Source organism: Elephas maximus, chromosome 11 (genome assembly GCF_024166365.1).
Source record: "Elephas maximus indicus isolate mEleMax1 chromosome 11, mEleMax1 primary haplotype, whole genome shotgun sequence".
NCBI classification, from domain to species: Eukaryota; Metazoa; Chordata; class Mammalia; order Proboscidea; family Elephantidae; genus Elephas; species Elephas maximus.
Window position 1 is genome coordinate 65,923,103 of NC_064829.1, and position 20,302 is coordinate 65,943,404.

At 43.2% G+C, this 20,302-nt stretch overlaps 1 pseudogene; it reads left to right on the forward strand.

The window, feature by feature from the left end:
- The first annotated feature begins 17,513 nt into the window (after window positions 1–17,513).
- Window positions 17,514–17,632, forward strand: LOC126086353 (uncharacterized; annotated as a pseudogene).
- The last annotated feature ends 2,670 nt before the right edge of the window (window positions 17,633–20,302 follow it).

Genomic DNA, 20,302 nt, shown 5'->3' on the forward strand with positions numbered 1-20,302 from the left:
TATAGGACAGAGTAGAGCTGCCCCATAGGATTTCCAAGGCTGCAATCTTTACAGAATTAGACTACCACATCTTTCTCCCACAGAGCAGCTGGTGAGTTTGAACAGCCAATCTTTTGGTTAGCAGCCAAGTGCTGAACTACTGTGCCACCAGGGCTCCTTACTATAGGTTTATGCATCTTGATATTTAGTAGTATCAGCTTTTCCACCTCACTTTCCTTCTGTAAATGTTCAATCCCTGCAAGGGATGGTATTTTTTGTTTCACCCTCGTTTCCAAGGTTTAGACCTCTGGGCCCCAACCCAAGCATGGCATGGGGTTTAACAGCTCTTCCCTTCCTTGATGTGCCCTGAAATCCCCTAGCCTTATCAGCTTCGCTCAGCTTCTCAGCTTGTCCACTGTCTCTTGGAAGAAGCAGCTTCCCATATGGCCAAATTAATCCCCAATATTAGGTTCATCTCTCTAGGCTTCCTTCTTCTGCTGGATTTTGGCCTCATGATTTTTCAGTGCCTACTTAGCCCTCCAGTATCTCCAAATTGGTATCTTTTAGGTTACGTCGGCTTTTTGAGTTCTAAATAGGAGGTTTAGTCTGAATTATTTGCCATTAATGTTTAAGATTATTAAAAAATGTTCATAATAAAGTAAGTTAAAAGAAAAAAAATAAAGCTTTCTTGAATCCACATTACTTTGGCTCATGACATAACATCTGAATCATGAGATACCAAACATGACTGCTCTCTAACAAAGTGCTAATGAAATGTTTTGGTGCAGCAAGAGGTCCCCAGACAGGAAATGGCTGAGGCACTGTGGTCTAAGGGATAGACACCATTGAAACCAAAACAGAAAGTTGGGACCATGCCTGAGATGGTGCCACCTGCACCAGCACTTCAGACATTTGACCAGCCCAGAAAAACTGGTCAATTTAGTGCTAAGTACTTAGAACTAGTAAAAGAATAACAGTTTGTCTGACTGAATTTTCCCCTTTTCAAGGCACTTCTTTGGTTGCATCCAGAGGCACCTTACAGAGATGAGCATGTCATCAAAGTGAGGTTTTTTAAAAATGTTCTCATGGTGGTGGGGGGCGGGGTGGGGTAGTATGGTTATTCAGGGCTGGTTTTAGAAATAGATTTCCGCTTTGGATTTAGAAATAAATTTTCAATTTGTGAGTAATGAATGCTAGCATTTAATGAATTCCTCCTATGTGGTGGGGACTATTCTAAAAGCTCACATCTATTAGCCCATTTAATCCCCTATTCATAGCATGCTATCAATGCCGGCACTCCCATTTTACAGGTGAGGATACTGAGGCACAGCCAGGCTAAGCAAGCTGCACAGGATCACACAGCAATTAGATGACAGTTAAAAAAAAAAAAAAGAAACCCAGTGCCGTTGAGTCGATTCCGACTCATAGCGACCCTATACGACAGAGTAGAACTGCCGCATAGAGTTTCCAAGGAGTGCCTGGCGGATTCAAACTGCCGACCCTCTGGTTAGCAGCTGTAGCACTTAACCACTACACCACCAGGGTTTCCTAGATGACAGTACTGGGTTTTAAACCCTGGCAATTTGGTTCCAGCACACAAGCTTTTAACTACCACAGCCTACTGTCTCTTCCTAGAGATCCTAATATAAAAACCTACTTCTTCCTTAAGCTTTTACGTTTAGGTTATAAATCTCATTATCCTATGTACAAGTCTAACAAACTGTAACAACCACTTTAAGGGAAACTTTGACTCATGGTGAGCCCCATTTATAAACTTAGTTAAATAACCTCCTTTAAACATTTTAAACTGCAGTTATAAACTTAATATGTTCTGTCTTCTTTTTAAGTACCTCATTTGACTGATTCAATAAACAAAATCTTTCCAACTACTTAAACTCTTATAAATTTATTGAACTTATGAATATGGTGAACCCTAAGTTCTTCATCCTAAAATGAAGATGTCCTAAGAAGTCATCTTGAGGACTTCGGTGCATCTGACTTAAGCCATGGTATTTTCAATTGCTTCATATGCATTCGAAAGCTGGACAATGAATAAGGAAGACCAAAGAAGAATTGAGGCCTTTGAATTGTGGTGTTGGTGAAGAATATTGAATGTACTATGGACTGCCAAAAGAACAAACAAATCTGTCTTGGAAGAAGTATAACCAGAATGAATGTTTCTTGGAAGCAAGGACGGCAAGACTGCGTCACACATACTATGGACATGTTGTCAGGAGGGATGGGTCCCTGGAGAAGGACACCATGCTTGGTAAAGTAGAGGGTTAGCAATAAAGAGGAAGACCCTCAGTGAGATGGGTTGACACAGTAGCTGTAACAATGGGCTCAAGCATAGCAACAATTGTGAGGATGGCACAGGACTGGGCAGTGTTTCGTTCTGTTGTGTATAGGGTCGCTGTAGTTGGAACTGACTCAACGGCACCTAACAACAACAACAAGTTCTTCTAAGTATTCTAACACTATATGTCAACTTGATAAGATTTCCACTGAAAAATCACAACTCTAATCAATCACCCAGTCCACTTTTTAAAGGAGCATTACAAGTCTGAACAGTTAGTACTGAAGACAAGTTCTCTTATATGTTACAAACTCAAGATCACGAATATGTACAGATCCCCTGATATAAAAACACCAAGACTACAAGTTTGATTCTTCTAAACACTTACATTTTTAATTTTAAAAATTCTTGGGGCTAAAAGATGTTTGTGCTCTAAGGGAAGAGTTTTGTCATTCTAAGCCAATTTGGGGGTAAACTTTCCGTGATTTGGCAGGGGAGGGAGGTTGGCTACTCTCTCCACTAGTTGAAGTTTCTTAAATGACCATGGGCGTTGACCCTGGTTTGACCAGATGCTGGTTTGGAACCCCAGAATCCAGACTGAAACCAATTCCATGGTCACTATGTCATTGTTTCGAAATCTCAAGGAGCGGGGTGGTCACATAGTCCTGGTCTTCCCTGGGTTGGATTTTAGCTAATTTTCAAGTGGCACAATGTCTATCATCTCCCCTTAGGTGACCAGGTAGTTGATTGGGTTCAAAAATCTATTTACCTCTCCATTCCATCCTGATTCATTTTTTATTCTTTTCTGTCTGTTAGGACTATACAACTTATCTGGATATTAATATAATAGGCAGTTGAATTCTAGATGTCTCCTGTAGCCATGCCTGACTCAAATTACAACTTCTATCAGCAATGTTCACACACATATAGACAATACTCACCCACATTCCCCAAGATATTTTGGGGCCCACCTAGTGACATACACAATCTCTTGGCCGACTTTGAATACCCAAGACAATCATAACTCCAAACATTTGCTTAGGTACATTCTAAGAGGGATAAATGACAACATTTGCACAATGCATTCATGTTAAGTGTTGAAGATGCTTGCTAAAGAAACATGGGTTTGACTGAGGATTTGAAATGAAATTTCAAAAGCCAGCTTGGGAATTGCAAATTAGTTGGCTGCATCACCCCTACCCCATCTGCACCCAGAAAATATTTTGTTTTTACTTCAAGGCTTTGAAAAACAGTGCAGTGGATTCAGAAGTTCATTCTCTCTCCTTCAGACCCAAGGCTCAGGCCCCTGTACACGCATTATCATAAAGCCTCCGTAATTGCTTGAGCATGTTAATTTATCCTGCCGCTCGCTCCCTGGTTTTATCTGACTGTATTTAAAGGATTTAAGGCGTGACAGGGAACATCTGGAGAGAGGGTGCTTGGTCTGGGGATGAGGAGAGACTGAGCTCAGGGAGGGATGCGGTAGGACTTAAGTTTGCTTGGAGCGATGAAATGGAAGGGGCTCACTGCAAGTCTGGTATTGAATCTCTCTTTGCTCTTCACTCCTGCCCCTCCTCCTACCCCTGCTGGCCCTTCTCCCTCCTCCTGGATCTCACCCGCTGGCTCCTCTTTCCCTCCCTCCCTCCTTTCTGCTCCCTCATTTATCCTCCCTCAATCCTGAGACACTAACCTTGCCATAGAGTGCTAGATCATCCCCCCACCCTCACCCTGCAGCCCCCACCCCCCAAAATCGTATTACTGTTGCTACAATCAGACCCAGGAACAGTTTGAATGCACATATTGATAATCACAGCTGGGACTATATAAGCAAAATAAACCAGCAAAATAAAAGCCAGTGGACAGTCAGAGACCGCAGCAAACCTATCGATTGGTGCTGCAGCTCCTTTCCGTGTGGCAGAATGAGCACGGAAGAGCTGAGCTCTGGGTAATTTCCAGCAAACAATGTGCTGTAGAGCGTTATTTGTAGGTCCTGAAAATCGAAGGGGACCCCTAGCTCTCAGTAGAACATGCTTCGTTAGTGTGGAACAAAGGGCTAGCTGCTGGCTGGGTACAGCCTTCCCCATTCTGCAGCACAGCTGGGGTGGGTGGGGGCTGGTGTCAGGTACAATGAAGACTTGGGAAGGTTGGGCTGCCCACGTCCCTATAGCAGAGAGAACCCCAAGACAGAGAGCCACCGCCTCCTTAGTATGTCGTTGTTGTTGTATGCCATAGAGCCAATTCTGATCGTAGTGACCTGATAGGATAGAGTAGAACTGCCCCAAAGTTTTCTGGGCTGTAATATTTATGGGATCAGATCACCAGGTCTTTTCTTCCACTGAGCCACTGGGGAGTTCCAACCATCAACATTTTGGTTAGCAGCCGAACAATTGACCATTGGGCCACCAGGCTTCCTTCTCCTTAGTGCAGGGCCTGAGATGCCAGGCCCAGTGCTAACTAGTTGTGTGATCTTCAGCTGTCATTCTTCCCTGGATCCTCAGTTTCCCTACTGCTTCCATCCGAGGTTCTTTGAGACCAAGCATGACACAGTGATGTAAAGTATCTATCCCATATGCATTTCTATAATATTAGAGATATGTTCAGCATGATGAGGGGGCAGAAGTTAAGAATCAGGGACCACTATAGTCAGGCCCCAGAGGAAACAGATGGCACATTCAAATGGGGGTACCAGGAGAGAAGTCTGATAGACGAACTCTTTACAAAGTACGGGCAGGACTAGAAGAAGCCAACAACGGGTGGCAAGGCATTGGGGTTAGCACAAAAGAGAGCAGCCCCACCACTTTGTCTAAAGGGCCAGTGGAGGAAGCAGGTTCTAGAAACTAGAGAGCTGTGGCTGTAGCTGTAGGAGAGAGCTGCCCCACCAAAGCTGTGGCCTTTGTTAGAACTCAGCTCATCCAAATGGTGGCCCATGCAAGGAGGAAGAGGCTGTGGGGGTGGCACATATCCTGACTTCACCTTCTTTTCTCCTGGCAGTGTCTCACATTGGCTCAACCCAACTGGAAGCCAAAGAACAAGGAGCCCATGAAGACAGTCCCCATGGGTTAGCCTCCAGGGCCCAGTGCAGGGTAAAGTAGTGTGGAAAGTAGTTCTGGAAGGACAACAGGAAATGTCCAGCACGATGCTCCTGCTCTGTACCCCAGAATCTCCCCTGGGCATTTGCTGTATTGTTTTATAGTTATCCACTCATATTTCATGGGAGGCATGGGCTGTACCTACTCATCTTTCTATTCCCACCTAACTACAGGGTACTGAATAAATTAGGAATACATGAATGCAGGATGAATAATGGCCTACCAACTGAACGCAGTCGAGAGAGAGTTTCAGTCTTCTTGTAATACTGCCTGAGCAACATCCACCCACTTGTAGAGCTCAGGGGCCTTCAGGAGACTCAGCACAGGTTCCCTCTGGCCTCTGCAGGCTGGAGGCTCCTCTGCTGGGCCTGGGCACATCTGCACTATGACATCTGCAGCTTTGCGTTGTCTCTGCAAGTATCTCCATATTCACCTAGAGCTCTTTGAGCAGATCCTGTTCTTGTGCATCCTTGTCATTCTCGTGCTCAGCACAGTGATGATCTTCTTATGGATGAGAAATTACCTCAAAATCCTTGTGTTCTAGGCCAGGAGTTTCTTCATGATCCTCCCACAGAGAAAACAACCCTAGACATCAGCCTGGGAGGAAAAAAAAAAAAAACTGTCTGCTCCCATGGTTTCCCCAGCCCCACCCTCTCTGCTATGTCACAGCCAGCTGATTAGAAATGTGGGACTTTCAATGACGTCTTGATTCTTAAAAAGAAGAATTAGAAAATGAGATCATGCACCAGACTCCTAGGGTTAATTTCAAGGAACCCAAATATGTTCTCTCCCTCTCCAATTTCTTTTGCCATTGGCCACACTAACCCATCACTCTGTGGAACAAGAGGCAGGATCAAAGAGGGACTAACTCCCTCCTCTACCTCTCTTCCAGGTTTTTCCAGGAAATTTGTCAGTTCCAAAGTATCATGGATACTGGTTTTTCCAACAAACCAGTAATGTGAAGATTTCTCCCAGAGGGGAGGACAACAGGGTAGAGCCAAAGTCACAAAAATGGCCTTGGTCTAGAAGGACAGACATGCTTTCTTTGATTCACAGACATTTGCAAAATGGAATGAGTTACTATATTAATTACCTACAAGCTCATTCATGAGTAACAAACCTCAAATGTGAATGCTTAAACAAGATAGCAATGTATTTCCATCTTACATTACATGTAGGCTGGAATAGCCCTCCCTGACACCAGTGACCCAGGCTCCAGTCATCTTGTTTGTCTGCTATTCCTAGGGTGTTCATTTTGTCCATAAAAAAAAGATTTGAGGTTCCAGTCCACCCAGAGGTGCCTTGAAAGAAATGCCTGGTGATCTACTTTCAAAAAATCAGCCATTGAAAACACTATGGAGCAGAGTTCTACTCTGACACACACACATGGGATCACCATGATATTGTTTGTTGTTAGGTGCCATGGAGGCAGTCCCAACTCATACCGACCCTATGTACAACAGAAAGAAACACTGACCGGTCCTTCACCATCCTTACAATTGTTGTTATGCTTGAGCCAATTGTTGCAGTCACTGTGTCAAACCATCTTGTTGAGGGTCTTCCTCTCTTTCATTGACCCTCTACTTTATCAAGCATGGTATCCTTCTCCAGTGACTGGTCACTCCTGATAACACATCCAAAGTATGCGAGACAAAGTCTCACCATCCTTGCTTCTAAAGAGCATTCTGGCTGTGCTTCTTCCAAGACAGATTTGTTTCTTCTTCTGGCAGTCCACGGTATATACAATATTCTTCGCCAACACCATAATTCAGAGTCATCAATTCTTCTTGTCCTTCTTGTTCATTATCCAGCATATGAGATGATTGAAACACCAGGTACACCTTAGTCTTCAAGAGGACATCTTTGCTTTTCAACATCTGAAAGATGTCTTTTGCAGCAGATTTGCCCAGTGCAATGCATCTTTTGATTTCTTGACTGCTGTTCCCATGGGTGTTAATTGTGAATTCAAGTACAATGAAGTCCTTGACAACTTCCGTCTTTTCTCCGTTTATCATGATGTTGCTTATTGGTCCAGTTGTGAGGATTTTTGTTTTCTTTATGTTGAGGTACAATCCATACTGAAGGCTATCTTCATCATTAAGTGCTTCAAGTCCTCTTCACTTTCAGCAAAGTTGTGTCATCTGCATATAGCAGGTTGTTCATGAGTCTTCCTCCAATCCTGATCCCCCATCCTTCTTCATATAGTCCAGCTTCTCAGATTATTTGCTCAGCATACAGATTGAGTAAGTATGGTGAAAGGATACAACCCTGACACACACCTTTCCTGACTTTAAACCACACAGTATCCCCCAGTTCTATTTGAACAACTGCCTCTTGGTCTAAGTACAGGTTCCTCATTAGCACAATTAAATGTTCTGGAATTCCCATTCTTCATAATGTTATCCATAATTTGGTATGAGCCACACAGTTGAATGTTCTTGCGTAGTCAATAAAACACAGGTAAACATCTTTCTGGTATTCTCTGCTTTCAGCCAGGATCCTTCTGACATCAGCAGTGATATCCCTTCTTCCACGTCCTCTTCTGAATCCAGCTTGAATTTCTGGCAGTTCTCTGTCGATGTGCTGCTGCAGCAGCTTTTGAATGATCTTCAGCAAAATTTTACTTGTGTGTGATATTAATGATATTGCTCGATAGTTTCACATTCTGTTGGGTCACCTTTCTTTGGAATGGGTACAAGTATGGATCTCTTCCAGGCAGTCGACCGGGTAGCTGTCTTCCAAATTTCTTGGCATAGACATCTATTTGTTGAAACATGTCCGTTGGTATTCCATCAATTCCCGAAGCCTTGTTTGTCACCAATGCCTTCAGTGCCCTTGGGCCTCTTCCTTCAGTATCATTGGTTCTTGATCATATGCCACCTCCTGAAATGGTTGAATGTCAACCAATTCTTTTTGGTAGAGTGACTCTGTGTATAACTTCCTACTTCTTTTGGTGCTGTTTGCATCATTTAATATTTTCTCCGTCGGATCCTTCAATACTGCAACTGGAGGCTTGAATTTTTTTCTTCGGTTCTTTCAGCTTGAGAAATGCCTAGCATGTTTTTCCGTTTTGGTTTTCTAACTCCAGGTCTTTTCACATTTCATTATAATACTTTACTTTGTCTTCCCAAGCTGCCCTTTGAAATTTTCTGTTCAGCTCTTTTACTTCATCATTTCTTCCTTTTGCTTTAGCTGCTCTGCATTCAAGAGCAACTTTAAGAGTCTCTTCTGACATCCGCTTTGGTCTTTTCTTTCTTTCCTGTCTTTTTAATGACTTCCTGCTTTCTTCGTGTATGATGTCCTTGATGTCATTTCACAACTTGTCTGGTTTTCGGTGATTAGTGTTCAATGCATCAAATCTATTCTTAACATGGTCTCTAAATTCAGGTGGGGTATACTCAAGGTCATACTTTGGCTCTTGGGGACTTGCTCTAATCTTCTTCATCTTCAACTTGAACTTGCATATGAGCAATCGACGGTCTGTTCCACAGTCAGCCTCTGGCCTTGTTCTGACTGTTGATAGTGAGCTTTTCTGTCATCTCTTTCCACAGATGTAGTCGATTTGATTCCTGGGGTCACCATGAGCTGGAATCAACTCCAGGACAGCTGTTTTTGTTGTTTTTTGCTATGTTGTAGGTGCTGTTCTGAGCCCTGGTAGTGCGGTGGTGAAAGTGCTCAGCTGCTAACCAGAAGGTCAGTGGTTCAAACTCCCCAGCCGTTCCTAGGGAAAAAGATGTGGCAGTCTGCTCCTGTAAAGACTTACAGCCTTGGAAACCCTATGCGGTAGTTCTACTCTGCCTGTAGGGTTGCTATGAGTCAGAACTGACTCAACAGTAGTAGATTTAGGTGCTATGTCACACATTCCTGCTCTCATACAACTCACATTCTAAAGGTATAAATGAGTTTAATTCATGTGAAGGGCTTAGGACTGTGCCTGAAATGTGGTAAGAGCATTGTTATTCCAGAAGCCAGAAGTTTCCTCTGGGTCCCAGAAGCCTGGAACACCCCCTAGAGTTCCAGGAAGGGATCAGTCCTATTGCCCTTAGGCTGCAGAGGGAAAGCATCCCACACAGTCACTCACTTTTAGGTCCTAGTAACTCAATATGTTACCCACAGACTAGCATATTACAAGATGTCTAGGGGTTGCTCAAGAACAGAGACCCCAGTGAATGTTTTTGTTCTTTTTTTTTTTAACAAATGAAGTAAATAATGAAAGCAATGTTTAACCTATATGAGTAAAACACCACTGTGCCACTACAGGCATTTAGGTATCCTGGTAAAATATTCATAGGAATCGCTCAGTAATGCAAACAGCACACTCAGATGCTAATCGATAGGTTGGAGGATTGATTCTACCCAGTGGTACCTCAGAAGAAAGGCCTGACAATCACTTTCTAAAAAGTCAGTCACTGATAACCCTATGCAGCACAATTCTACTCTGACATACATGAGGTTGCCATGAGTCACAGTCAAATTGATGGCCACTGGTTTAAGATATTTGGTATCAGGATGCCTTTAGAGCACCCTCAGATCATAATCAGAAAGCCAAAGGACCTCCTCTACCTCCACAGACCATTAAGGCTGCCTCGAAGCCTTCTTATTCCAAAGAGAATACAATGCAACTTCTCTTCCTCAGCCCTCAGGGAAGTTAGATTTCTTTCTAAATCCTATAACTGCCTTAACATGGAAGTCTAACCAGCTGGTTGCAGTTTTTCCATCACATTTGGGGCATGTGCATACTAAACTGGGTCAGAAACTATTTAAAATGGAAAAGTACCCAGAAGTGATTCTCTTGACAGACTCCCAGGCTGCCTCCCCCACGCGCTGATGGGGCGCAGGTGGAAGAGGCGAGGGAGAGTTTTGTTCCAAACACCTCCTCTCTGCCAGTCGAAATGGGAGAACATGAATAAAGAGCATGTGCCTTGAATAGCAATGAAGGGAGAAGAGAACCCACTTTTGCCTCAGGCCCCATATTCTACTGGCCAAGGATTTCCAGGAAAATCAGAGCCGCTTGGCCAGCTTCCATGGAAAAGAAGGGAGCCTAGAGGAAGTCTGCAAAGGCTTCCCACTCCCGTCACTCAGCAATAACAAAGGTCAGTACCAGGCAGAGGGGTGTCAAGTGGGTCTCGTTTTATTTATGACAGTACACGCAGAATAAGGGCAGGTAGCAATAGGCCCTGTGGTTTATTAGCACTCAGCCACCCCGGCAGGCAGGAAAGAGGGTACAGAAAATTAAAACGACCAAACACCACAGATCTAAAAAAGGGGAAACACGTAGGCCATTGCACCTCCCCTCAGAGCCTTGGGGTTCCTTCTAAGACCTCTCATGCATTTTTGCTTGGTTTGAGCTTAAATGTTTTCTTTAATATATTAGTTTATGAGAGTTTCATTGATTATCATAAGATGAATGATGTCATTTTGAAAAACATTTTCTCTCTTTCATCATTTTAAATAAAGAAGACAATACATCAAATGGCAAAAACTCTCCTTAGGTTTGGGTTCTTTCTGGGCCCATAAATTTTGCAAAATAGATTTTTCAACTCACTAGAAAGAGACCCAGAATGGAAAAGAAAAATGTAAGTTTCCTTCTGCTCTTCTTGCCAATTCCCTTGAAGTTGAAAATCTGTCTTGCCTGGCCCGATATGGGCTAATTGCCAAACTCGGTTGCTGTCTCCTAGCTTTCCTACTTATTTAGCTTCTTGGATGATCTCCAGATCTGGCTCAAAAGGGCCATGAAGGGGTTGAAATGAGCTTTTTCCTGGGCCTCCTTCAGGGGGCCCCCAGGGCTAAGCCAGTGGTGTCCATGGCAACCACTTGCTCTGCCAGTAAACTCCCCTCTCGGCCAACAGCCCCACTGAACAGGGGTCTCCCATTGGTGGTTTGCTTGGCTCCTGCACACAGTTCACCAGTCCCACACCAAGGTTCATTGCCAAACATCAGCCTATGGGAGTTAGGGGAGGGAGGCTGACTCCAACCTTTTCTTAGGTTTCTGGAAGTATCATTTCTTATTTTAGTCCTAAATGCCTTTCCACCATTTTGAAGACAGTGGTTGGAAACATGGTCTCAATTCTGATGAGGCTGATGAAGTGAAATGCCCATTAAGGCAAAGACTTCCTTTCATATTAACTTTTGGTATTCAGCACTCAGGACCAGCACCCCTCGCCATGTGCAGCTGTGAGGTAGGGTTCAGTGCCCTGGACTTAGGTCAGCAAACCTGGGTGTGAGTCCCAAGTCTTCCCCAGAGCTTGTTTTAGTTGTTATTATTTGCTGTCGAGTTGGCTCTGACTCATGGGGACCCCATGTATAACAGAACAAAATGCTGTCCAGTGCTGTGCTATCTTCACGATCGTTGCTATGTCTGAGTCTATCATTGTGACTATTGTGTAGTGCCTTCCAAACTAGGGAGCTCATCTTCCAGCCAGTGACATCACTAGGGGGATACAGGGGATGTAGACCACACCAGGTGACACCGTCAGAGGAGGTGACACAAAAATGACTGTCTATAAAATTTTGGGGCAGTATTTCAGCAGAAATTTATTATTTTTTATAAAAATATCCCTGTAGTTAGTTATAACAACAAAACTTTTTTCATAAGCCCAGCTTGCATGTATCAACATACCTACAAGGCTAAAACTCTATGTTAATTTACTTTTGACTCTTCTAAGGTCCTCTGGTTAGAGATGTCATTATTACCCAATTACAATGACGCTTCGTAGTTTCGTCTACACACACTACAAGCACACACTATTGTTTTCCTTGCTGCCAGTGTTCTTATAGTCACTGGTTTTGTCAAATTTTCTGGTGTTTTAGCTACAATACCGTGGTAATCAGTTGTTTGTGAACCTATATCAACAATTTTTTTGAGAATGAAGTAGTAATTAAAAGAAAAGAAAGAGCGATATAGAGGAATTATGATTTACAAGTAACGTTAGTACAAAAAGCATTACTAAGGAGTCTGTATGGTCTGGTACGGGAGGACATGGAAGGTGGAAGTGGGATGACACTATGAGTTACCACACTGGATGACACCAACCCAAGTGATGCCACTGCTTCCAGCACTATATAAGACAATATTCTGTTGTGATCCATAGGGTTTCCACTGACTGATTTTTGGAAGTAGATTGCCAGGTCTTTCTTCCTAGTCTGTCTTAGTCTGCAAGCTCTGCTGAAACCTGTCCACGATGGGTGACTCTGCTGGTATCTGAAATACCAGTGACATAGCTTCTAGCATCATAGCAACATGCAAGCCACCATAGTACAACAAACTGATAGATGAGTGGTGGTCCCCAGAGCTACTGCTAACTTAATGTGTTACCCTAGCAAATGACTTGTGCTCCTCACTCTATTTTGGGGTTGCATGAGGACCAAAGGAGACCACTGGCTTTTCATCCACAGGATATTTTAGAAAACACTTTCTAAGAAAACAGGACTTGAGGTTGAGTGAGCAGCAATCAGCCCCTAGTGGTGCTGGGGATGCCAGGAAGAGTTCCCAGCTAAGGTCACCCAACTTCTTCCAAGTGTGAGTCTTATATCCACAAGGAAGGTGTGAACACTTAGGAAAGTCTTAAATGAAAGTTCTGGACATGCCACATTCATCATGCTACTTGCCTACTCAAAAGCTGCCTGTTGTTCCAAATATGTTCCTTAGGCTGTGGTTTTGCATTCAAAGCCAGCATGATAGGGTCCTGACCTGCCCAACAAGGCTTCTCTACTACCGAATAAACCATCCTCTCCTTCAGACTTGTCTACTCACTGGCCCCTGCACAATTCCATTCCCCCACTCCCTAGAATGCCCTCCTTCTTTGAGTCCAACCCTCCTTGAAGATTCAGTTTGACCCTCTTCCTCTCAGGTGTCTTCTCTCACCAGGCCACCCCGCCTGGCTCTCTCCCTTCTCTGCAGTGACACAGTCTTCAAGGTTGTGTGTCAGCTTGGCTGTACTATGATTCTCAGGTGTCTGGCAGTTATGATGTAGTTTGGTAGTTGTATAATGTTGTGATCACTGCCATGTTGAGATCTGATATAATGTCATCACCTCCATGATGGCATCTGCTATGAGTAACGAATCAGTTGAAAGAGAGTTTCCTCGAGGGTGTGGCCCACATCCAATATAGATGGCCTTTCTGACAAGGCTTGAGGCCTTTTGCTAGCTCTGGATCCTGCAGCTGGCTCCTGTTCATCTGACCTCCAGTTCTTGGGACTTGAGTTCACGGTTTACCTGCCAATCTTGGAATTCATAGGTCTCTGCAGCCCATGAGCCAGAGCCCTGGGCTCGACAGCCCCTGCAGCTACGTGAATCAGGAGAAGCCTCCAGCCTGACTCACAGACTTGAGACTTTCCAGCCTCTATAACTGTGTGAGACACTTCCTTGATAAAAATTTCTCTCTAATTTTCTCTCTATATATACGTATATGCACAAGCTTTACTGATTTTGCTTCTGCAGAGAACCCAGCCTAAGACAGGGACTTACCATCACCACTCCCTAGGCAAAAAGCAGGCACTGCTCCATGTTAGGAAGTTTTGTACTACTATTCAACTTTTGGGTTAAGATTGAACTTTTCTTGAGTTTTACTTTGTTTCTGCAAGTAGGTTGGGAACTCCTCAGGAGGCAGGAACTGTGTCTAATTCATCTTTGTATCCCCCGGCAGACAGTACGTGTTCGATCAATGTGTACCCAGTGATCAATATGAAAATCATTTTATCTCCAGAACTTTGTTAAGATCCAAAAGCATAAAGAACAGGAAATCATCTCACTCATTGACCTAGTTGAGAGCCCCCACATGCTGTGATTACACACCTGGAAAAGAACTCTGTTCCTTGTTTTACCCCACCTCACCCAATGCCTAAGATGCCTCTAAGTCATACTTTACTACTAACAAAGTATGTTTTACAGAATCAGAAAAGCCCAGCAACTTACTATTCTCTGATCTCTCTCATTCTCTCACTCTCTCGCTCTCATCTATTCCAACACACAACTTAATGTAGGTTAATAATAATTACTAACATACATTGAGTGTCTACCGTATGCTCGGCACTATGCTAAGCACTATCCATGTGCTATTTCACATAATCTTGAGGCCAACCCTTTCAAACGGGTTCATTTTCCACTTTGTACTGAAAAGAATGGCAAAGTCATTGCCCAGAGTAACATAGCTAGTGGAAGCATGACTGCAAACCCTTTGCTCTGATTCTAAAAGCCCACATTTTAACCCTACTGTAAGTTTCAAAGGGGCTGGGGAGGGCACACTCCAGACTTCATGGATCTGCTTCTTCACAGAGCCTAGGAGCCTGGGTGGAATGCTTCAATGTGGCTATCCTAAAGAAGATAAGGAAATCAAAGCCACCCCATGGACACCCAGGAACAAGTCAGATGATCCATTTAGGGAGTACAGCAGATCCTTTTCCATGCCACACCATAATGGGTTGGTGATATGATCATGTGGTATTGTAGAAAACTCATCACTGACCAACAGAACATACATAGCATTCATTCATTCACCCATACAACAAAATTTTATTGAGTGGCTATGTCCCAGGCACTGTGCTAGAAGCTGAGGCTATAAAAATAATCAACACTTGACCTTGAGGAACTCACTGCCTGGTGAGAATACAGATATGCAGCCACATAATCACAGAGCTGAGTCAAGGAGTGAGCAAAGTCTACAGGAGCCTGAAGGAAAGAGGTTGTCCCACCAGCTCGTGGGAGCCTGCTCTCTGTCCTCACAAATGTTTGTGCACATTCACATTTGACGCCCAGTTGCCTCTTCCCACTCCCCCACACTCTTCCATTATACTGACAGATTCTACCACGCTCCTTGGAGAAGAAGTAAAGTTTGACTGACAGTTCAGCTTAGAAACTCTAGGAGCTGCCTCAGAGACACGATAGCAGCTCTGAATCTTCTGGTGAGAGTCTAAAGTTGTGGGAGGAAGGGAAAAAAAGGTAGGATGAAAGAGAGTGGAGAGGGAAAAGAGAACATTGAATAGACCACTTGCCTGGGAGCACCTAAGGCCTTATTTCTCTCTCTGGAATGTGCACTTTCTAGAATGTACACTGTCTGACCACTTCTGGAAGCAAACAAAAAACTGAATGAATTAAAAGATGATAGCTCTAGATCTAGGTGTAGACATAGACATATAGACAATCATGTACCATGTCAGACCCTCATATGTTTCCACTAAGCTCAGAGCCCTTTATCCTGCCTGCAGTGCAATTAATTATTTTGTGTATGGCCTTCTAGCCATGGTCTTGTAACTCCCACCCAGGTGATAGGGCAGGACTGTGTGATAGGGTAACTGTGGCCTAGAAAGGGAATTGGTCAGTTTTGCCTTAAAAGAGAGCCAATTCCAGAGCAGAGAGGACAAGACCACCAACAAGGAAGGGGAGACTAGCCGAAGAGACCCAGCAGCAGAGACCCAGCAGCAGGAGACAGTGTGGTGGGCTTCCCAGCCTGTGGAGAGAGAAGGCTGATGGCCTTTGGGCACAGACTCAAGGCCAGGGAGAGACACGCCCGCAAGCACAGCTGGTAAGAGGCTATCCCGATGGAGGAACTGTATCCTGAGTGTTCTTGAGCCTGAACTGTAACTGTTAGTTCCCTAATAAACCCCATAATTGTGAGTATGGTCTGTGAGTTCTATGTGGCCATTGCAATGAATTATCGAACCCAGCAGGGAAGTAGAGAGTGCTGTGTGAACAGCTGGTGTCAGAATTAGTAAAAATGGTGGAGAGAGGAGGCTTGTCTGGCCTCCGCCTCATGGGAGCCAGACTTGTGCTGTTGATCTTGGTTCTCCTTCCCCTTCTGGGGCTGGGGGAGGTCAGACACTGCCCCCCATGCTGTTTTTACACTATCCTTCTCTCTACACTTTCCCCAACAGTGTCCAAACCCCAACCTGAGAAGGTTTGGGATCTTATCTGGTTTTAATCCATCTGGAGCCCATTGACAGGCTTGTCTAGTCCCATGCCTACAAAGCCATTATAAGAGAGGTTAATTCAGCCCAGCCAAACTCATGACAATGGAGGAAAAGAATGCATTGATCCAAGCATTCATATATATTTGATGAACAAAAACCTTGATTGAATGAATAAATGAGCCCTTATTGAGGTCCTCCTAGGTACCAGGTCCTGTACCAGGAAGTTTAAGAGGATTACCCATTTTAAGCCTCACACTCACTTCATGAGGTAAGAATTATTATCTTCACTTTAAAGGCAAGGAACATGAGGGTCAGTGTGGACTTTTCCAAGATAACACAAAAATGTTATCGAATGGCAGGTCTGGAATTTGGTGGATTCTCTGTTGTTCCATAGCTGATTGCTGAAACCATGAGCTCAACTGAGCAGCATGCACATAGGGGAGAGAGGTGTCATAGATAGAAGACACGGCCTTATACCTGAACAACTTGCAGACTGGTGGAGAGAGATAATACAGAAAAACTTGCAAAAGCCAGAAACTGTGTAAAGCAGAAAACTGTCAGAGGAGGAAAATTCAAATATTTTCCACTAAAACAAGAGATAGAGAAGTTGTAAGACTGTACCCCGTCAAAGGCAGAAAGTTTGTGAGACCCACAAAAGCAAGGCAGTCCTGTCAAGTTCCAGCTCTCACAGGTTTCACTGTATATCTTTCAAATACAAGGCAAGTGGAGGACAAGTAAGCCCATCCATAATGGAACATGCCATAGGGCATGGCGCAGGAAGTCAGGGAGGAGGGCTCAGATGCTGCCCAGGGTTCAGACAAAGCCATGCGGAAGCACAAAGCTCTAAGCTCAGGAGAACGTGGTGGTTTCATAGCTGGTTCCCGGTTAGTCTGGTGTAGGTAGGTAGATCAATAACCAAAAAACCAAACCCACTGTCATCAAGTCGATTCCGACTCATAGCAACCCTGTAGGACAGAGTAGAACTGCCCAATAGAGTTTCCAAGGAGCGCCTGGTGGATTCAAACTACTGACCTCTTGGTTAGCAGCCATAGCACTTAACCATTACACCACCAGGGTTTCCACCAACTCAAGACTCAGCTCAAATATCACATTCTTTGTGAACCTTTTCCTGTCCTTATCCCCCACCTCCATAGAACTCACCATTTCCTTCTTTGTGGCTTGTCACATTCTACTGTAGCAATGAAACACTTTATTGGACTTATTTGTTTCTTTGTATCAAATTGTCTACAGCCATACCACCCTGAATGCACCTGATCTTGTCTGATTTTGGAAGCTAAGCAGGGTGGGGCCTGGTTAGTACTTGGAGGGGAGACTGCCTGGAAATACCGGGTGCTATAGGCTTTTGGAGCCTTGATTGTACACAGGTTAAGTGGTTGCTAACCAAAACGGTCAGTGGTTCAAATCTACCAGCCACTTCTTGGAAACCCTAGGGGGCAGTCCTACTCTGTCCTATAGAGTCGCTATGAGAGAATTGATTTGATGGCAATGGGTTTGGTTTGGTATTGGAATAAAAACCAAAAAAGCCAAACTCGTTGCCTTCAAGTCAATTCTGATTCATAATGACCCTAAAGGACAGAGTAGAATTGCCCATAGGGTTTGCAAGCAGTGGCTGGTGGATTCGAACTCTCCACCTTTTGGTTAGCAGCCAAACACTTAACTTCTGCACCACCAGGGCCCTAATCAATACCATTAATAAAAATTTAACTGGTTGACAACAAACCGGGGGGAACATACAAGAGGCACAGATTAGTATTCTTACTATATAGGATTCACTCATAACCAGTAAGTAAAGAAGCCTCAATTGAAAAAACTGGCAAATTATATGAATAGCATAATTTCCAAAGAAGAAATACAAATGGTTAATCGTTGTTAGTTGCCTTTGAGTCGATTCTGACTCATGGTGACCCCATGTGTGGAGAGAGTAGAATAACTCCATAGAGTTTTCAGGGCTCTGCGAACTTTCAGAAGTATATTGCCAGCTGTGTCTTCCAAGGCACTTAATGATTTGCATCACTCATGGAAAACTATTCAAATTCACTAAATATTTTAAAGGTAAATTAAAATTTTTAATTGGCAAAAGGAAGTTTTTTTTTTCTTCATCTTATATTTGGATAGTAAATATATTTACATAGTCCCAAAATTCGGATAGTAAATATATTTACAAAGAATACAGTGAGTAGTCTTCCTCCCATCCCTGTCTCCAACCCATCTAGGCCCCATCACACCCCAAATAGGCAATCACTATTATGAATGTCGCTATGAGTCGGAATTGACTCAAAGGCAGCGGGTTATCATGAATGTCTCCTGTATACTTCCAGGGTTTATTTTTATTTTTTTTTATATATACAAGCAAATACCAATATGCATTATTATTTATTATTTTCCTCCTTATTAAATAAAATACAACATACTACAGATACTCTTTCATCCCTTGCTTTTTCCTCTTAACTATATATGTTATAGAACTTTTCATATGGGCGTACTAAGAGCTTCCTCCCTATTTATTACTAGTTTTTCATGGCATGGATATACAATAATTTATTTAGATGGTTTCAAATCTTCGATTCTTACAAACAGTATGGCAGTGAACAACCTTGAGCATATGCCATTTCTTAATTGTGCCAGGATAACTGTAAATTCCCAGAAGTGGAATTACTGGGACCAAGGACATATGCATTTTAATTCTAAAAGAGGTTGCCAAATTGCCCTCCACAAGTGTTTTATCAATTTATACACCCTCCCAAAGTGTATGAGCATGCCTGCTTCTCTACAGCCTTGCTAACAGAGTATGTTAGCAAACTTTTGGGATTTACCAAATGGATAGGTGAAAAGCGGTATCTCAGGGTAGCTTCAATTTGTATTTCTCTTCTTATAAGTAAATCTGAGCCAGGTATATTTCCTTTTCTAAGAAATACGTTCAGATTATTCAAATTGCCCCCATTTTTTTCTTTAAACAATAATATCTAGAAAGTATAACAACACAAAAATTCAGACACAAACGCACTGTGAAGGAGTAAAAATCGACACAAACTTTCTTAAGGGTCATTTGGCAACATATATCAAAACCTTTAAAAATGCAAATATTTTTTGACCCAGGAAGTCCATTTGCAGATATGCATTCTAAAGAAATATCGTAGATGTAGAAAGATGTGTATGTGAAGGGATGTTCATTAAAGAATTGTTTATAATGTCAAAAAACTAGAATCTGCCGCTCTTTGGGGTCTTTTGGGTGCTCACCTATATTCTCTGTGCACCTTTCTCCTGCTTCTTTCTTAGACTGGCTTTTCTGATGCCTGCCAATGCCAATCGCTATTCATAGCTTCAAAATGGCTGTCCACACATGGCAGCCTCAATACTTAAGACAATCTACATGAGGGCCAGTGTTGGCAAGTAAATAAACCAGCCTCTCTGAATCCTTGTCCCAAACTCCTGTAGCATTCCAATAGCATTTGCTGATGTTCAAAGCATAAATACTCCCACCATGGCTGATTTCAAGCTACCAAAGTGATGTCAACTGACTTGGAAAAAAAACAGTTGCCATGGAGCCGATTTCAACTCATGGTGACCCCGTGCGTTACACAGTAGACTTGAGCTCCATAGGGTTTTGTTGGCTATAATCTTTATAGAAGCAGATTGCCAGGCCTTTCTTCTGTGACACCACTGGGTGGGTTCAAACACCCCTGGGTAGGTTTGCAAAGCCTACCTTTTAGTTGGTAGCCAAGTGCAAACTATTTGCATTACCCAGAGACCAACTTGCAAAAGTTCTGAAATTTTAACAATTGGCTCTTTTGAGCTGGTAAGCATTATCTCTAGCACACCACTGGGAGAGAGATTAAGGAGTGTTCTGGTTGTTGTTATTACGGGAAATTCTTTTTTAATAGGAGAAAATTCTAATTGAGGAGAGGATGTCAAAGAAGAGCAAGAGACTGAAGATAGGAGAGTATGGGTGAAAATTCTCAGGGCAAAGCCCTGAATGAGGCTGGAAGGGATAGAATCAAAGCTTAATCATCA